Consider the following 21,742-nt stretch of genomic DNA (forward strand, 5'->3'; position numbering starts at 1 on the left):
GGGTTCAGGGAGTACCCTTTATTGTCTGGAACGACCAGAAGAATCTTGAATACATCGGTCGTTATGATTTCTCCATCTCTTACCATCAGGGTTCCAAGAACATTAAACCTGATGCCTTATCTCATGTTTTTGACCAATCTGAGCACTCTCCCGAGCCCATCCTGCCAAGGAGTATGATGGTTTCAATGGTGACTTAGGAGACTTGGGTCTGTACAGCCTTACAAGAGGTAACGCCTCCACCCGGATGCCCATTGAATCGTTTATTCATGCCTGAGAGTTTGCGGCCCTACGTCATTCGATGGGGACATTGCTTCAAGGTGGCTTGTCATCCAAGGATCAGTCGAACTTTGTTTCTCGTTAAGCAACGGTTCTGGTGGCCATCTATGGCTCGTGACATGCGTCGTTTTGCATTAGCCTGCTCTGTCTGCGCCAGTTGTAAGACTTCCAATCAACCCCCTGCGGGACCCCTTCAGCTGATGTCGGTTCCTTCAAGACCCTGGTTCTACATTGCGCTAGATTTGTTACGGCCCGGTACACAGTAGTTTTGACTTTGGTGGACCGGTTCTTGAAGGAAGCCCATTTTATTCCTCTGCTCAAATTACCCTCTGCCAGAGAGACTGCAGTTGCAGTCATTGACCACGTTTTTCGCAGGCCCCAGCTCATCTCCAAATTCTGGAAAGATTTTTTTTTCATTTATTGCAGCAGAATGTTAGTCTTTCCTCAGGTTTCCATTCTCAGACAGCCAGACGGAGAGGGCTAACAAAGATTTGGAGACACAATTACAAGAAAAAAATTGAATGGTTGTAAATAAAGTCAGCGAGTGTATGTTACACTTGGGAGAAATAAAGTATCAATTTTGAAATATGAAGTTATAATTACAAGAAATAGTCATAATTAGTTATAATTACAAGAAATATTCACAATTATAAAAGAATTATTTGCAATTGTTAGAAATAAAGTAGCAGTTACAAGAAACAATGTATCAATTGTGTGAATTCTGCAACTACAAAAAAGTTGCAATATAAGAGAAATATAAAGACATTAATTACAAGAAGAGAATTCTAAGAATTCTATGAAATAAATTTGCAATTATGAAACTGCCATTAATTTGAATGGGAATGCTGACTGAGAGCTCTTTCTCCAGTTAGCAAAATGGTATGTTAGCAAAACAGCTGAAATTACTTTACTGAAATTACTACAGTTATATGGATTTAATAGCCTAGATCTCAAAGCAGCACTGCAAACTCTATTTGTGTTGGCTGTAAAAGACTGTCCACTGTTGGTGTTCATGTGTAAATCATTTAAGAAGTTTAAAGTCTGTACAAAAGGAGATTCTTCATTCACCAACAAGAGCATGCTTGTAAGATCCACTGGCAAACTTAACCGTAGATGAAAGTGCTTGCATGTGTATACGAGCGTGATGAACAAATTCCTTTGCACCCATATACTCTGTCAAAAACATCACATGTGGCTGCCATGGCAACTGGGTTAGCAATGGAAAAGGTCACGAGTGAGACAAGAATTAGAAATTCATGTACCCATTAGATCCGTCAGTCATGTGAGCCGTTGTCTTCTGCTTCAGTTATGTGATGGATAGTTAATACAGTTTGCATTAGTAAAATTACAATAATAATACAAACAGACCTTTTTTTATTTAGACTCAATTAATTCAGTTCAATTAATGCATTTTAAAGGAAAAGTTCACTCAAAAAATTCTGTACTTACTTTAATCGTTTATACTCACCCTCTTACTCACTAAATGTTTGTTCTGAAAAAGTTAAAAGTTGACACCCTTCACTACAGACTTGCTTTCTGATCACTGATCTCTATATAGATTGCAGATACATTATATTGTCTATAATATATATAAATAAATCCTTCATGTCTCAAGTCATCACACCTAGCCTGGTTAAAACCAGACCCTTCTCAGTCGTAACTGAGTTAGGGTCTGGGGAAGGTTCATTCACAGCTCATTTCCTAAGGGGCGTCACCAACGGACGTCGCTCAAATGCCTCTGGGCGCAATTGCATAGACCTTAAAACCAATCAGATCGATCGTCATCTTGTAAAGCCCGCGTCAACGTTTGTGATTGGTGCCTCGATTTGAAAAGATTGGAAATGAGCTTGAATGGGCTCTTCGCCAGACTAACTTGCAGAGCAAATCTAAATTTGCCGGAAGTTCGTCTGGGTTTTCCCAGGCTACATCACACCCCTTTAAATGTCAGAACTTGGCAACTTGTGTATCTTCTAAAATACCAGGTTTCCCACATGTAAACATAACTTTTCTTGAACAATTCAATAGTGTGAGAAGTTTTGTGTGTGCACACATCCAAAGCTCTAGCCCATAAAGCTGCTTCTCAGACAGCGTGCGGATGCTGGATGGAGCTCTCTTTCATGTCTTCTTGCACTTGAACGGACATATTCACACAAAATTACATTAAACAAATGCTGGTTTCGGTGAGTATCCTAGTAAACATAGTCTGTTATATCTTAGATCTTTTTATCTATAGATCATAAATAGTTGAGATATAAAACTCATATGTAACAGTATGTTGGATCCGTGCAGCTCTTAAAGTGACAGCAGCCTAATAAATCTGCTGCTTTCTTTGTTTTAATGTTAATCAAACAAAAATCACTCTCTGCTCTTGACTGAATAACTTTTGTAACTTTAATTTATATTTAATTTAACCTGAAAATTAGGGCTGCAACAACTAATCGATAAAATCGATTATAATCGATTATGAAAATCGTTGTCAACGAATGTCATTATCGATTAGTTGGTCTGCTTACGTCACGGGGAGCGTTTACTGGTACGCACACACACGCAAGGTCTCTCTCCCTCAGGCGCTCTGCCGAGCGCGCGCTACACGGTTTGGAGCAGTCTCTTTATGGCGTTATTATCCTATCAAATGTCGAGAGCGCATTATTGTAGCGCGAAAGTACATTAATATTATGCGCGAGCGTGAATCTCTCTGCTCGCGCGCGGAATATGATGTGCCGAGCGTGAATCTCTCTGCTCGCGCGCGGAATATGATGTGCCGAGCGTGAATCTCTCTGCTCGCGCGCGGAATTGAGAGTGAGGAGTTGTCGTCATGGTACAGAGCCCCTCCCCTCGATATCACGGGATCTCACGGGATTCTCACCCTCTCCGCCATGTTGGCAGGATTCCGGCGGCAAAACAAGATTGTTTACGTGTGTTGTTAACTCGGTAGTAGAGGAGGTTCTCGCAATTCCACACTGTTTTACCATGCCTGGAAGTCACTGCTGCGTTAAAAACTAATCCAGTACCTCACACGATACATTTGGAAAACATAGGAAGAATGGAATACAGTTTTTTAGGTTACCGAAATGGACACAGCATCAGGGAGAGCAAGTCTGACCTGACGAGGAGACGCCGGATTGCTTGGTTGGCTGATGCCTTTGATAAGTTGACACTGTTTGCTGTGCCTTAACGAACATGTGCAAAAGTGTTGTTTGAGTGCCTTGTTCATTACTTTTTTATTTCTTGAAATAAATGCTTGAAACAACTTGATATGGCTTAACAATATTTATCGAGAACTGAATATATATGTATTTTTTTCGGACAACATAAGTTTCATGGACAATATAAGTAATAATAATAAAATTACAATACTGTTCTTAGTGCAAAAGAACAAATATCTTGATGCTGCTTCTCCAAATACCGCTGTTTTGCGCTTGGTGTGAGCTTGTTCCTGTAAGGTCCCTTTTCTTTCGCCTTATCTTTTTGCATTTCTTTACTTTCTTCCTTTTTTTCTCGTATTCGTAGATCCGTCTCTGTCCCGCCGAAATAATGAATGCGCAAAAATGAAAGAGCTCTTGAATGTTTAGTCGCGCTTCTGTGAAGTTCTGATGGCGTTGCCCCTGGCAACCGATAGCGTCTCCTACCATCATGGCGGACCGGCTCAGACCCCGCCCACATCGGCACGTGACTCCTCAATCTCAATATGATGTGCCGAGCGTGAATCCCTCTGCTCGCGCGCGGAATATGATATGCCGAGCGCGAATCTCTCTGCTCGCGCGCGGGAACTGGGCACGCGCTCTCAGATACACTTCTCTTGTAAGAATTCTCTCTCTGGGCTGAGTGGGCTCGCTGCCTCGCTCAGAGAATATGCCTGCACTTAAAACGTGTTCAGTGCAATCGCGAATTGCTCCTCTTCCCCAGCTAACAATTTTAGGTTTTAAGAACGTTTTCATAACGTTCCCATTAAGTTATAAAAACGTTATTTCTGAATGTTCTAGGGAATTTCAAAAAGTCCAGTTTTTTAGACGTTGTATTAACGTTATTTCTTGGTTATAAGAAAGTTCAATTCTCCCGTTATGTAAACGTTGTATTAATGTTATTTCCTGGTTATAATAACGTTAGAACGTTCAATTCTCCCTTTATATAAACGCTGTATTAACGTTCTTGTTTGGTTATAAGAACGTTATTCAAACGTTCAATTCTCCCATTATATAAACCTTCTCTTATATGTTTTTCTAATATAATGAAAAACGTTTCATTCAATAAAAAAACATTAAGAAATGTTTTAATAATTATTAAAACCTTTCTTAATGTTTTTTTATATAACAAGGTAGCCTATATAATAGGCCTAGCCTATATGAAGAACCTAAAATTTTTAAAAAAGACCCATGAATCATGTCTATAATATGTGTAATGTAGTCCACTGAAGTCGAGTTGAATTGAACCGGGTTGAAGTGACCATATGAAATTAACATGAACATAAACTTGGACTAAACATAGAATCACCAACAATGGTACAGGGAACAAAGCTAGACAAGAGACAATGGGAACACAAGGACAAGGATTATGACAAAAAACAACCAATGACATTCACAAGTTAAAGTTAATTTAATTTGTATAGCTCATTTTTACAACAATTTCCAAGTTTATGTTCATGTTAATTTCATATGGTCACTTCAACCCAAATCGGTTTATTGGAAAAAATATAGGCCTACTTGGGTTCAATTCAACTCGACTTCAGTGGACTACATTACACATATTATAGACATGATTCATGGGTCTTTTTTATTTATTTATGTCTTAATTTTAAAATCTGAAAGTTCTTGTTTTAGGTTCTTCATATAGGCCTATTATATAGGCTACCTTGTTATGAATGAAACATTTTTCATTATCTTAGAAAAACGTTAAGAGAACGTTTATATAATGGGAGAATTGAACGTTTGAATAACTTCTTATAACCAAGCAAGAACGTTAATACAACGTTTATATAAAGGGAGAATTGAACGTTCTAACGTTATTATAACCAGGAAATAACATTAATACAACGTTTACATAACGGGAGAATTGAACGGTCTTATAACCAAGAAATAACGTTAATACAACGTCTAAAAAACTGGACTTTTTGAAATTCCCTAGAACATTCAGAAATAACGTTTTTATAACTTAATGGGAACGTTATGAAAACGTTCTTATAACCTAAAATTGTTAGCTGGGGAAGAGGAGCAATTCGCGATTGCACTGAACACGTTTTAAGTGCAGGCATATTCTCTGAGCGAGGCAGCGAGCCCACTCAGCCCAGAGAGAGAATTCTTACAAGAGAAGTGTATCTGAGAGCGCGTGCCCAGTTCCCGCGCGCGAGCAGAGAGATTCACGCTCGGCACATCATATTCCGCGCGCGAGCAGAGAGATTCACGCTCGCGCATAATATTAATGTACTTTCGCGCTACAATAATGCGCTCTCGACATTTGAAAGGATAATAACGCCATATCTCTTCTGTCTCGCATGCGTGCTCTTGCTTGCGCGCTCTAGATTTCGGGAGTTTGAACTAATTCGCGGGCATCAGGGAGCCGCAATCAATATGCGGGAGACTCTCGGGACTTCCGGGATGTCTGTATTTTGTCTCGAGCATCAGGTTGTGCAATCAGTTCGCTCGCAACGTAAGTGATGGATTAAAATAGCGCTACCGCAGAAATAGGTTAAATTAAAACGGTGTTTACAAAGTGAAGCATTAAATACAAAGGCAGTTAATAACAGCAGCAGTAAAATATTGTTTTTTAGTCATTGTACTCAGTGGTTTTCAGCGAATGCTTGTGCACTAATCCATAATTTCTCCTGTCCTTTACTCAAGCCTGTTAGCTTGCTGGGTAACGTTACCTCCATTCCGTTCTCTTTTTATAGCATTTGTCTACTAAGTTTTAATTGTTTTTCAAACGCGATCTACTGCGGCTCTACATTCACACAATTGTTTTCAGTCTTTCTATATTTATTTAATCAATTTATCCTTATATTATATTCTTTTATATATTATATATATAATATATATTATATTCTTTATCCTTATATTCCTTATATATAATTAATTTTAAATAAAAATTAAATGAATTATATATTTTAGATGTTTTTAGTTTGTTTTTAGTTCAGATATTCACATCTGAACAACATGTCTGTGTAAATTTGTTTTAACAAAAATTGTGTTAAAACATAATATGTTGGATATCATTTTTTTTAACAATAATCATGTTTGTCAACTTGCCATCAGCAATTATCATTAAAAACAATGCAAATATTGATATTAGTAAAACTCAATGTGTGGCTTTTGCACTTTTTAAAGTACACTTTTACACATAAATACCCTGATTTACGGTTTTATTTAGTTATAATAAAAAAAAAATCTAATTTAATTTCTATCCGATTAATCGATTAATCGAAAAAATAATCGTCCGATTAATCGATTATCAAAATAATCGTTAGTTGCAGCCCTACTGAAAATTACTGTTAGACTTACCTGAAAAAAACATGAAAAGCAATGTTTATTTTATTTGTATGTTTGTTCTATTGCAATTCGTGCTATTGCTCGTAATTTGATTATTTGTTATTTTTATTACTGACAGTTTACTTGTCTTTAACAATATTTACATCTTATATGAGTTAGGATAGTAGTATTTGGTGTCACAACCTGATTTATTAAGGTTATGGATCAAAAACAACGAAGAAAATAACTAGGCCTATTTTATGTATTTATTAACTTTTTTGTGGTGTGGCCAGTAGAAAAAATCCCTAGCGTTGAGCTCTGAAGGGTTTTGGTAGTTTTGGAGCTTTACAGGTCCTGGTCATCATTCATTGAAAAGAGCAGTGTGAGCATTCTGCAAAACTTCGTTTTTGATCTATTAAAGAAGGACACCCAACTGGCTCCATTCTGGTATATAAGACCCACTTTTCAATTCAATTCAACTCAATTCAATTCAATTCAATTCAAGATGAATAAACAGAATTAAAAGGGTTTGCATGTGATGCTTCATGCTGACTTTAGGGATTAGTTCACCCCAAAATAATTTCTGTCATCATTTACTAACCCTCATGTCGTTCCAAACTCAAGACTTTTGTTCGTCTTTGAACGCAATATCTCACAAATGCAGATATTTTTTCATGAATCTCAGGAGATTTCCACTGAAAGTCCATTCCAGACAATATAAAAGAAATCCAAATCCACAAAAGATGATCCAAATATCTTCTTTTGTGTTTTTAAGACGAACTAAAGTCTTATGGGTTTGGAGGAAATAACAGAATTTTCACCTTTTAGATTAACTATCCCTTTAAGAGAAAACTGTGGTTTCTATCACTCCAGGCTTACAGATGGAAACTTAGCTCCCTCATTGAGTTATGAATTGGGTCGAGCTGTATTCCTTTCCCAAAGTATCTAAAAAGCAAGAAGAAACAAAGCAGCACAATAACAATCACAGTGGTCTGAAAATCTAAAAGCGTTCCTGAGATACGGTGTTATGGATTCATAATCATCATCATTAAACCGACGGAAAACAATCCTGTTAGGTGACCACCGGTGTCACGCTGAATTTGAGTGACTGTGATTAAGCTTTGAACTAAGACATGGAAAACACACATCATTAGCACTGGAAGGCACGTAATTGCTAAGGTTTGCTGACGGTATACGTTTCAGCGCGTTCATCAAAAGCTTGTGATCTTACGCATCCAGCTCTTCCTTCCATGTCACTGAGCTGGTGAGATCTGGAGGCAAATTAGCAGATGTTATTGATTTCCCTCAGACCAATTAACCCAGACTCCACAGAACTGACACAGTTCCTCACGGATGGAGAGGGTTCATTCACTCCGGAGCTCACACCCCGATCTCTCTTTTGTCTCTCTTTGGTTATTCACACACTGTCTCCAACATAGTATTGATTCTACACTAATCAAAAACTTCTAGAGCTTTCAAGAGAACGACACCAGACCAATGAATTCTTCATAAAGAGAGATTGATTTTATGACACAGCAATCTTATTTTTCCTCCTGCTTTGAAAGCATTAGCGGTATTAACGGTATCCTCTCAACGAACCCAAGTAATTATAAATCCTGGGACTGAAGCTCAAGCATGAGGGTCTGTGAGAACCTTTCTTGCTTCACTTACCCGGCCCAAACTAAGAGCTACCGGTTAGTACGGCGTTTTAAAAAGAAATTAATACTTTTATTCAGCACTGATGCATTAAATTGAACAACAGTGAAAATAAAGACTTTTACATTGTTGGAAAAAAAAATTAAATAAAGTGAATTTTTTCAACAACAACAAAAATGAATCACAATTTTTACTCAAATATTAAGTAGCACAACTGTTTTGAACATTGATAATAATAAGAATAAGAAGTTTCTTGAGCAGTAAATTATCATATTATAATGATTTCTGAAGGATCATGTGACACTGAATACTGGAATAATGTTGCTGAAAATACAGCTTTGATCACAGGAATAAATTGCATTTTATATAAAATATATTCAAATAGGAAACAGTTACTGTAAATTGTAAAAATATTTCACAATACCATTGGTTATATTGTATTTGATCAAATTAATGCAGTCTTGGTGAGCTGATGAGATTTCTTCCAAAAGCAACTTAAAAGCAAAAGAATAACTTAAACTTATTCTATTAACCACCTGAAGACAGTTTAACCCTTCATATCGCAGTCTGCAGTCTGCTCTACTACAGGGTGAAATTGTTTAAATGTCTTTGTTAGCTCAAGCAGACCTAACTACAGACGGAAGCAACCGCTTTCGAACATTTTCTCAGATGTATATTTTATATTCATTAATTTATATTCAGTAATTTCAAATCCTGCTTCTAATTTGTTTTCAGATGTTTCAGTGGGCTCCCCTCAGGCAAGATAAAGCTTAGTAAAGATAAATATTAGGACCTAAAGAGTGGCTAATTTGGCATGATGTTAATTTTGCATGTGCATGATATATATTAAAATGTACATAGTAACAATGTTATTTTTGTTAAATAGGCCTATTTACAGTATAACAATATTTCACTCTTGTTTACAAAAAACAACTAGCATTCAGGAGCCATGTATGGGAAGCAGCTCATGATCTACAATTAGCAATGACAAAATGAAATTGCTCACTGTTTGCTGTGTTCAGTCTCATTATTCTGACAGACTTTTGGCCTAAATGGGGGTGATTAGGGTGATTAGATTTTATCCATTGGGAATTGACTGGATTGTGAAACATAGGCGTTGCATTCCATACCAGCATGGACCAGATCACCTGAACCGCCGCCAGCATTAATTGGCCGAAACTGAAGTGGATCTATGATGATTGAGCTGCATGATATTGTAAACAATTGTCAAAAACAATGTAGCAAAAATCATTGTATATTATAATCATTTTATCATAATATACATTGCACAGCACCTAGTTTCTCAAAGGGGTCTGAAAACAGTTTGTTCAAAGATTCAGTCTCTCTGAACCCCTCTTTTCCGACAGCCTGCTCTGCTCTGATTGGATGGCACAGTCTATTGTGATTGGGCTACTCAGCTCTGATTGAATGGCACAGTCCGTTGTGATTGGGCTACTCTGCTCTGATTGGATGGCACAGTCCGTTGTGATTGGGCTACTCTGCTCTGATTGGATGGCACAGTCTGTTGTGATTGGGCTACTCTGCTCTGATTGGATGGCACAGTCTGTTGTGATTGGTCTACTCTGCTCTGATTGGATGGCACAGTCTCAGACTGTGTGTGTCAGTCAGAAAGAAACACCTTAATCTCAATTTCATCTGTGGAAACTTCCTTAGATCTTGATCAGTGATATGAACAGTAACAATGGCGTCGGTTTTATTGTATAATTTCAAGCTAGAGTCTTCATCGTTTGGAACTGGAAGTGTATGCAAAGTAGATATGCTTTCACAGCACAGAAAACAGCATCATCTTGACATGTTGACAACATGAACCAAACTCTTTCAGGCCTCAGCTACTGCAGTGTTTGAGGGTAAAAGTAGATGTTGTTTGCCAGCAGCCAATGAAGACCACAGGCTGGCATTATGCAAATGTGTGACAAACCTACATAGGTTTGTAAATTGTAACAGGAAGTAAGACTGGAATTGCTGCTGTTGCTGCTAACAGCTATTTTCACACTACATGAAAAGTAATATTTGAAAAAGCATAATAGGGCCACTTTAAATTTGGTCAGTCCAACTGTGTAGTATCTGCAACACCTCTGCCATCATCTTTATCTGACTCTCTATGTCTCCTGCTGGTTCTTCTTGGGCTTTACAGTCAGACATCAACTACAGGGAGTTAAAGGGAAAGTTCACCCAAAAATGAAAATTTTGTCATTATTTACTCACTCTCATTTATTTTGTGTTTCCTATTCATTTTTACAAACAGAAGGACACGTTATAATGGTCTGTGGTAAATGACTACATGCCAAATACATTACTTGTCAAATTAATGTTTTTAATGTTTTTGGAAGAAGTCTCTGGAGTAATGATGCTGAAAATTCAGTTTTACCATCACTGGAATAAATTACATTTTAAAATATAATCAAATAGAAAACAGCTACTTATTACTCATATTAAATAGACTTAATAGACTCATATTAAAAAAATCTAAATTATTTAAAACATTTGTCTTTAAGTGTACATCATGTTGAAAATAATCTGGAATATTCCCTGAAGGGCAAAGTTATTTGCCCCCATATCACTGTAGAGTTTGATTTCGGTTTATGTAGCCGCATTAATATCTGGGCTGTCATTTGTCTTCGTGAAGGATGTCCACTGTCTGTTGAAGTATTCATTAAGGTTCTTATCTTTCAACTGAGACACCGAACTGCCACCTGTCTATAGTTTTATTGATATCTTGTGTTTTTAAGAGTGAAGGTAACCGGTTCATGATCAGAGATGAGAACTGGGTGAAATGTAATACATGAAATATCTGACATAACAGTTCATTGATAGAATAAAATCAATACAGAAGTGTGATTGATGGATAGTAGAAAATTAATTCTCCAGCAGCGGTTCTCCAATTCTTTACCCGTGAAAGTCTGTCATGTATTATGATCTCAACCTATGACCAGTAGCTAAAAATCGCAAAAAAAACAAAAAAAAAAAAACAAAGCCGCATCAACATATTGCTAATGGAAGTATTATTAATATTCGGCTTGTCTGTCAGGGAATGTATTTCGAAGACCTGTTTGAAAAGTGCAGAGAAATTACACATTAGGATTTTAAAGATAGTTTATTTAAATTCATTTCTAGCATGGGAAAACTTTTGATTATTATTTATTACTATTTATTCAGGTTTTTTATTTTAAAGTCACCATTAAATCAAAATAGACAATTCTTTTTTTTTATGGAATTTTGCAGTATTTATTATAACTGATTTATCCATGTACATCATTGCATTTTTATGTTTTTTTTTTAATGTCATTGCATCATAATTCATGTGCTCTTATAATCTTTAATCAAAACAACTTCCAGTGACATATTGGCTGCGTCCGAAATCGCATACTCTCTTGAGTAGGTACTTAATTTGAACAAGTATTTACTTCACGACTGCTAAAAATTACGTTCCATATCGTATTAAAGTGTGTAGTATGAATATAATCTGGACGTACATTCACCATTCTCATGTGACCTACCAGCGTCAGTTGTGTTGCTTTACTGTCATTCACAAATCCCAAATGGATAGTAAAATGTCCATCGTATGCACACTTCAGAATCTCACCGGAAGTAGTAGATCATCTGGGTACTTTTTGCCTACTCTTTTATGAGTACTGTGAATTCTGACATACTTCTTTTGTCACATACTTTTTTTCACATGCTATATAGTTGGGAAGTATGCAATTTCGGATGCAGCCTTCTCTTCTATGACATGTTTATTAAAGCGAGGGCGGGTTAATTCCTAAGTCCTACATTTTTTCTTGTTCCAAGTTCTATTTCATGCCAACTTTAATATCAGCTCCCCTTGCACAAACTGTAATCTCACCTCAGCTAAGCTTGAGCAAAAACATTACATCAAGAAGTCCAAAAACTGTCCTCTAGAAAACTGGTCTAAGACAAGAGTGCTATAGCAGTTAAAGCAGCTCAGTCTCATCCGCTATAAACCAGGTGAGGCTGAGAGAAGGCAAACACGTTCTCTATAATCTATGACTCTGTCTCTGCCCTCAGGGTTAATCCATCACTCACAGGGAGGTTAATGAAAGATGGCACATCGTGGAAGTCCGTCATCATGTGGATGGCTGATCAGGGTGGCAAGGACACTGGCAGACTGGGATATTTTTGAAGGCATGCCACATCCTGGCTGACTCATCGTTTTCCCAGCGAATCCTAAGACATAGAAACCCTTTACGCTGTGAGGCCATCTGCTTGGCCGTGTAGCCGAAAAGAGTGGGTGCAGACGCCCACCGGAGTGACCTTACGGAGCAACGCGGGCAGATGGATCTCAGGGGAGGCATACTGAGACCGGCGCACCATCAGATTGCTGTGGTCGTTCATATGACAGTTTGTGTGGTATATTAATTTGCAGAGGCTTGTCATTGCCTGCTGTCACATTTGGCCTTTGTGTCTTTCACTCATAAGGTCAAAACAAATCTTCAGTTTCACATGTAATGCCATCAGCTTTCGTCCCTTGATTGGTCGGCATGAAAAGGAAGTTGAGTTAGTCTTTTCTTTTCATTGTGTATAATCAGGTGTATTGGGTTTATTTTGTCCATTGGAATTGATTGGATGGTTTGCTGTTGCTGCGATCTCATGTGAGTGACAGATTATGTTTTTTTCATAGTTTAATAAATAGCCATGCCAGCTACCCCGGCTATATTCATGGCGAGAAAGAGATTTAAACGTAATGTATAAAATAGGTTTTTAAACTGTATCTTAGATTAAAATTCTAAAACTAGATCTGGTCTTCATTTAAAATCTTTTCATGAGAGTCACACAACCATTTAGAATAAGAATCGTCCATTTTGATCTCATGGTGACTTTAAAGGGTTAGTTCACCCAAAAATGAAAATTCTGTCAGTAATTACTCACCCTCATGTTGTTCCAACCCTGTAAGACCTTTGTTTATCTTCGGAACACGAATTAAGATATTTTTGATGAAATCAGAGAGCTGGATCACTACTCCATAGGCTACTTGAGGGATTGAACTTGCAGGCCCCGAAAAGTTATTACAGACATCGTTAAAATAGTGCAAGTGACTACAGTGGCTCAATCTTAAGTTTATCAAACGACGAGAATACGTTTTGTGCGCAAAAAATAAATAAATAACGACTTTATTTCAACTTTTAATTTCCTTCTCTGTGGGCCTCGAGTCAGTTCACTAGTGTAAAAGCGTAGAGCTTCTGTTGTTGTACGTCATCACGCATCACCCACATGACCAGCGTGGGCCAATATTGAGCCTACGTGTGACGTATTACTACGCTATTACACTAAGTTAACTGACTAGAGGCCAACAGAGAAGGAAATGTATAGTTGAAATAAAGTCGTTATTTTTGTTTGTTTTTGCGCACAAAAAGTATTCTCGTCGCCTGATAAATTTAAGATTGAGCCACTGTAGTCACTTGGACTATTTTAACGATGTCTTTCATAACTTTTCGAGGCCGGCAAGTTTCAATCCTTTTGAAGCCTATCGATAAGTTTTCCAGCTCTCCTGGGGTTACTGATTGAAGAGAAGAAAGTTGCGTCTACGGCGGACATCCACAGTCGAATTGGCCAAGCAACCGCAGCATTCGCCTCACTAAAGTGGTGTCTGTGGAAGCGAACCAATATTTCCATCCCTACCAAAATTCGCCAATTCGGACGCTACTCCTGACGATTCTACTCTACGGATCTGAAACGTGGACGGTGCTGAAGGCGGACCTCAACAAACTCGAAGCTTTCCAAATGCGATGCCTGCGCCAGATCTTGCGAGCATCACTTCGAGATCGCCTTCGAAATGAGGACATCTGGCGCAGATGCCAACAACCATTGATCGAGGAACATATCCAAAGACGACGATTGCGATGGTTTGGCCATGTTTGCAGAATGAGTTGGAGCCGTCTACCACACCAACTCCTCTGGCGTAACCAACCCTCCCAGTGGAGAATCCAGCGAACGGCACCAAAGAAAACGTGGCTCAAACAGGTTGAGGAGGACATCAGAAATCGCAGATTAAATATCGACGACGCTAGAACGACTGCCTTGGATCGTCCCGCATGGAAACGTCTCGTGAATGAGATTCGACAACCATTGGCACCCACAGCAGCGTATGGGCTTAGGAGCCAATCCAGACCAAGCGCCAGCTAGGGATATAAGAAGAAGAAGAAGATTTCATCAAAAATATCTTAATTCGTGTTCCGAAGATGAACGAAGGTCTTACGGGGTTGGAACAACATGAGGGTGAGTAAATACTGACAGAATTTTCATTTTTGGGTGAACTAACCCTTTAAACAACTTGTTTTTAACCTCTTGATCTCCTCAGGGAATCTCTCTCTGTCTGTATCTTTTATATGCCGCTTTTCTAACTAGCAGATTCAGGTGACTCTTTAATGGTCTTAAATAATAATAATAAAAAAATAGGCTTTGGGTATTCAAAAGCAATTAAAGGTTTTAAAATGTGCTTTTTGAAACAAGCAAGCAAACATAAATAAATAAAATAAATAAATAAAAACGAATATAAAAAAACTGCCCTTATTTATGATTATGAAATATATGCAAAGTTCGTGCTGGGATTCATAAATAAGCATAGCCATAAACAGAAAAAAACATGAACAAGTAGCATATATTAGCATACATTAAGTGAAGTACACACACTTCCAAAGAAATATAGGCCTAATAATATTCAAAAACAAAAAAGAGTGTGTCTCATAAAGAATATACACATTTCAGAGGCATTAGGCCTACTAGCCTTTTTCATTACTCGAGTAAAGTGATGGCATTAGATGGAAGAACATCCAAAAGAAACATGGTGCCATGGTACTGTGTTTTGTGAAACTATTTTTGTTTCGACGAACTTTTGGCCATTACCTGCAGCAGAGTCGTTCAGATGATGCACGTAGGCCTATATGTAAATCTTCTTTAACGCTGACAAACGATAGGGCGCTTTTGCATGTTGTTTCTGTTGAAGTAGCCTAGCTAAATGTCAACTTCATCTGGCACTTTTTTGTTAATCCTATCTGTTTTCTAATGTGCCACATTTATGGACCGAGAAACCAAACCATTTAATTCAGTGTGTGAGTGAGCTGTCAGAACGATTCTAAATCGCGAACCGATTCAGAACATTTGAGCCCACTTCCCTCATGAAAAAGAACCGACTCAAAAGAGTAATTCATCCGATGTTGTTAGAGTCAGTCAGAATACTGTCATTACCCTTGTCATTCGTCGTTGTCAAATGATAGAACATTTTGCAAGCTCTGTACAAATGATTCATGAATTGAGAACCGTTAACCGTTTTGTTTACCCACTTGACCAATTTCTGGAAAAGAACCGACTCAAAAGAATGATTCGTCCGATGTTGGTCAGAAAAATGTAAACGTGATGACAATGAAAATCTTCACCGGATAAAATGTTGATTGCAATTGATTAGGTAAATATTGATTTAATCCCGGGTGCTCATTTTGTTCTTGTGTTGTGAAGTAGTCGAGAATCCACTATTACGATTGTGAGCTCTGTCTGAATGATTCATTAATCTCGATCCGATTTACAAAGTTTCCCATTTAACCAGCTGCGTCCCAATTCAGAGGCTTCATCCTTCGAAGGCCGGATGCTTCAGAGCGTCCTTCGTTTCCCGTGCAATGAAGGATACAACAGATGGATCCTTCACCTTGCCTACCCCAGAATTCATTGCGCACCAGTGATGACAGGATTTTTTTAGGGAAATTCCCAAATTACAGAAGCTGACTAAAATATCCAATGATACATGTAAAAAACAACAACTTTAAAGCAGTTAAAATGTTGACTTATATCTATATAGATGTGATTATATATAGTTTATCCCCTTTATTATATACAGAAATGGACCATAGCGAACATATTTAGACAGTAGGCTATAAGAACCCTTTCAGACAGTTTAATATAACTTTTAAAAAAGTCCAGTACAATTGTTACTGCCACTCAACGGCAGCTGTCACAGATTGATCGGACTCGAATTAATGGAGTGATACATTCACAAATCGGGCACCGCTGCTGTTGGTTGAAAACTATCAACATAAAATAATACAGACATAATTGCTAAAATATTGTGAGGGTCCGGTAGGTAATTTTTTCTCCAGACTGTTTTATTTTAATGAATTTTTAATAATTTTGGTTTAGGCAATCCCAATCTTTTTACACTTTGCTAACAGTCTTATAGGATCTTCATGAGGTGATTTAATTGCTCACTTTTATTGACCATTTAAGTAGTGTTTCCCTTTCTGCAGTGCCCTTCTAGGACGCAAAAACGGTATTTGAAATTCGTGTAATTCCCCCTGAAAAGGCTAAGATGGATCTGCTGGTGTCCACCCAAATCCTCCACGACAGATTGATCCTTATCCTCCTGGATCTAACAATCTTGTTACTCACTCTATCATTTGTCTTTAAGTTCCATTTCCAGCTTTAAAGATGATCCTTTAAAGATTCCCCAGCTATGACCTTGAGCCTCATTCTTAAAGACATTATCTGAAATTCGACCAAATGTTGGAATCGTGCATTATGCATCATGTACATAATAGAGAAATTGTAGTACCAAACATAATACTGGTGTTACTGGCACCTGAATCATTAAGGGGAGATTGAGCTGAAGTTTCCATGTACCACCACCAGTATTTAGGTTTACATATTTGCTTTTCTGTTCCTCTTTTTTCAAGAGTCAGTGGAAATCATTGATTGAATAGCTTCTCACCAACAGTTCTTGTTTTATTAGCATACTTCTTTCAGGCCCTGACAGCATCCAGGCCCCTTGCTGTCTGTTTGTGTCTCTCTTGGCCAAGCAGCTTATGGTGTCTCCAGCTACAAGCGGTTGATTAATCATGGTGGTTTAGAATTTCAATATCTCCTGCTGAGAAAGCAGAAAAGTTGTGAGGAAAAGACAGTGTTTCCATGCTGGATTGTTTTGCATGCTTCACTGCAGCTCTGCAGAGGCGTGCAAGATTTCAGACTCGTTTGGAAAAGTCATCTTCAGTTCCCTTCTCTGAACCAGGTGAGTAACTTCAGACCACTCTCAAGACCTAACTAGCTCCTTTGCCTTTCGTTGCATGTATCCATAAAAAAGATTTCAGCGGTCACTATGATTATAAATGATTTGTTCCTGTGAGCCTGCAAAACACTGTAAAGACAGGATCTTGATGAGCTTTAAACTAGGTATCATTCAAAAGCTTAAAAGCTCAAAATTCCTCCTGTGAAAACCGTTTTGAAATTAGACATTGCATTAACATGAAATGGTTCTTTAAAACCTCTTAGCGGACTCCTCCTCCAAGTTGGTGGTGTCAGGTTTCATATTACAAAATGTATTTTAACTATCAAATTTCTATCAAAGTTTTCTAATTCTGACAAGACGCATTTCGTCTGTCTGAGACTCATGGTTCCATATGTGGCAGCTGTTTTGTGATAGAACTGATATTGTGACAGAAATGTATTAATTTGTTACAGGAGAACGCATCAAAAAAATAAATCAATGGAATGTGGGTGAAAATGGATGGCTATTTTTGGTAAAGCGCCTAAACAAAAACTCATGGGAACTTACATTTTTGCGATATCAACTTGGCTAGACATATGGCTTTGATTTTCTAGCAATTTTAGAGTAACAATTATTTTGTAAAATATATATTTTGTATAAGATAAAAAAATGTTTAGTACAGTTGTGAGATTCCAAACTCAAGTGTGCATTTGATGGACACTTTACTTCCCACAAGGCCACGGGAGAGGATTGAAGCGACGCAACTGACTAACATTCATACTAAACACATTCTTATAGAACATACTTTTTTAACTGTTACAAAAATTGGACTTAATCAAAAGAAATACCTACTCGGAGACTGCATTTTCGGATGCAGCCTTTGACTTTCTGCAGGTTACATGTTACGCCAGAAGGTGGTGACTGACTGTATTTATGAATGAGTCAATTAATCATTCATTCAACTGATTTGTTCAAGCACTGATTCATTCAGGAACGAAACACCATAAAGTTTGAATAGAGTATGTACATTAAGCAGCTCGAGAAGAAAAAAAATTATGAGGAATATTAATACAGTGCTGCCTTGAAATATGTGCCTGGTCAAGATACCTTTACTTGCAATAATTTAGTAATATTAACGAAATGTAAAAACATTAAGAGTCGATTCTTATAAGACCGAGGGACTGCCTTTTTTGACTCATTTTGAAGGACATATCCGATAAGGAATCCTCTTCTTTTTATTCAACTCATAAACATTAACACAGTGTGTCCAATTTCTCAAAATATCAAAACAACAGCATAATTTTTACATAATGTAATTTTACACTCACACTGAATTTTCAGCTTAGGCTAAACACCCTTGCGGCAGCCATAAGATACTTCACTGAAAGATACACCACCAGGGAACCAAACAGGATTTTCCACATGGGAACTAAAAGAGATTATTTTAGCATCTAGCTTATTCAGCATTCTGAAAATCTTTTTTTTAACCCTTAAACTGCATAGGCGATCAATACGATATAGGCCTTCATTTAAAGCAGGCATGAAATGGAAGTTGCTTTCGATAGTCTTTCCTTCCCCATTGTGATGGTCACAGGAACTTACTTTGATTAAAGATATATATTTTTTTATAAATAATTATATACATGGATAAATCATTTATAAGGAGAATAGAAAGGAGATGATATAGCTGGAATCATTTGCATTGATGTTGGTGAATAAGTGTCAGTTTCACACACACAAAAAAATTACACTGTCCTAGGATTTCGGGAAAGCAGTGTCTTGAGACTGTCAACAGCAAAGCTGAACAAGACAGCTAAATGACCCAAAAGGTTGGAGGGGAGCACACTAGATAAATCCCAGCCAAGTTTGCTCAGTAATGTGAGGAGCTGACTGCTAGTACGGCAGTTCAGGAATGGGCAGAGCTGACAGTGTATAAAAGTTGGCCAACTTTTTGGACTGAGCAATCAAAGAACAACAAAAGTGAAGTTCAGAAGAAAAAAGGGACCTTAGGGATGAAGTAAGCAAAAGCAAGTTGTGAAAAGAGAGTGGAGGACAAAGATAAAGAAATCACAAAGTCAGAGAAGAAGAAGTTATTGGATAAAAAGAATCAGAGTTGTGAGCAGAAATGATAGGCTGACAAACTATAAAAGAGCATGTAAGACCTTGAAAAATAGAGGGATTTTTAAGGCGCGCAAGTCTGGAGATCTGAACCTGCATGATAAGGAACTTGGAACTTTGAATGGAAAAAAAGTTTGGCATAAAAACAGCTTTGATAAAAATACTGCAAGTTTAGTCCCCACTCCTGTTATTGAGAGAACCTGTTCCTGCTTTAAAGTCGTTGCTTTGGTCTCCTGCTCCATCTTGTGGTTCAAATGGTGCACCTTCTAAATGCTGACTGTGAATTGAACCACATAGCCCACAGAAAATGACAAATAGTTAATTTTATTTAAAAATGTATATTTTAGTATTATATATAATATTTGAATATATAGCCTACCCCAATGAGCCAAAATATTTTGACCACCTGCCTAATATGCTGTTGGTCCTCTGCGTGCTTCTAAAACAGCGCCGACCCGCAGAGGCATGGACTCTACAAAACCACTGAAGGTGTCCTGTAGTGTATCTGTCACCAAGACATTAGTAGCAGATCCTCAAGTCTTGTGGGTTGTGAGGTGGAGCCATGGATCAAACTGAATCCCACAGATTCTCAATTGGATTGAGATCTGGGGAATTTGGAGGCTTGGTCAACACCTTGAGCTCTACATCATATTCCCCAAACCATTCCTAAACAATGTGAACAGTGTGTCGGAGTATATTATCCTGCTGAAACAGGCCACTTCCACCAGGGAACATCACTTTCATGAAGGGTTGTACCTGGTCTGCAACAATGTTTAGGTAGGTGGCACGAGTCAAATTTACATCCACGTGAATGGATGGCTGGACTTCAGACACATTCAATTCTGAAGCTCATGTGCCTATTATAGGTGCCGAACAGGGGTCAACATAGGCACTCTGATTGGTCTGCAACTACGCAGCCCCATATGCAGCAGAGTGTGAATCACTGTGTGGAGTGACACATTCCTCCCATTAACCATCATTAAAATTGTATGTGACTTGTTCCACAGTTGACCTTCTGTTTGCTCGGACCAGACGGGATAGCATTCATTGCCCTCATGCATCAATGAGCCTTGGGCACCCAACACCCTGTTGCCGGTTTGTTGTTTGTCCCTCCTTGGACCACTGTTGGTAAATTCTCAATACTGCTGACTGGAATCAACACACAAGCCTAGCCGTTTCAGAGATACTCTGACTCAGTCGCCTTGCCATAACAATTTGGCTCTTGTCAAAGTCGATCTTTATTGCTGCCAATTTCTCCTGCATCCAACACATTGATTATTAGAACTGATTGTTTGCTTATCTAATCTATGTGGCCTTGTTATAAGATGATCATATTTGCATATTTATATAATTTATAGAAATTCCACACATAACTGTTACACAATAGGGGGATTTAGAGAGGAATAGCCTATCTAAATGCTTGCGTGAAAATGATGTGCAGAATTTCTGATATAAAATTATAAAACATATTATACATTTAATAAAATGTGTATTTAAGAGAGAAAGAAAGAAACACAGGTGGTTGTGAACATTGCATGAAGGTGAAAAGAGATTTATTACGCCACAGAATAATGCCATATCGACCATTAGTCAACACTTTAAAAAAATCGGAATATTTGCTTTACATTTGTACAGAGCCCGCTGCATTTCTTAGTTCTAAATATATTTCGATTTTCTAAAACAGTGTTTTGACCATCTTTTTTTAAACAAAACAATAATAATAAAGGCAGATATGTAACAATTGGTTCGTAATAAAAGTATATATATATATATATATATATATACAATTCTAATAATATTTCTTTTTAATGCGCTTCTAACGTTTCTGTGTCATGTGGTATAACGCCTGACAGATGTCTGATTCATTTGAACAAATTGGTTCGGTTCAGTAAACCATTTTAAAAAAACTGATTCACCAATTCCTTTGAATCATCACGCTCATCAGGACTGTAAAAACTGTTTAATTCCAACTAATGCCGGGTGTAGGCCTACACCAAAAGATTTTCACAGTCCCAGACTAAAGACCGGCAGTCTTTAGGAATCTTACTGGAGTCTCGGCGCGCTCCCGTCGTCTCGATCGTTAAATGTGAGGTGATAATCTGCAGTCGGCGACCCGATTTATGCCAGTCTTTCATATCAAACATGTTTGATATTATCGCAAGTCTTTAGTCTGAGACTAAAAACTGTGAACCAAAGTCTTTAGATGTGAGCTGATAATCTTATAAAG

Source organism: Siphateles boraxobius, unplaced genomic scaffold, assembly GCF_051911475.1.
Source record: "Siphateles boraxobius isolate OS27281-9 unplaced genomic scaffold, OSU_SipBor_1 8, whole genome shotgun sequence".
NCBI lineage: Eukaryota > Metazoa > Chordata > Actinopteri > Cypriniformes > Leuciscidae > Siphateles > Siphateles boraxobius.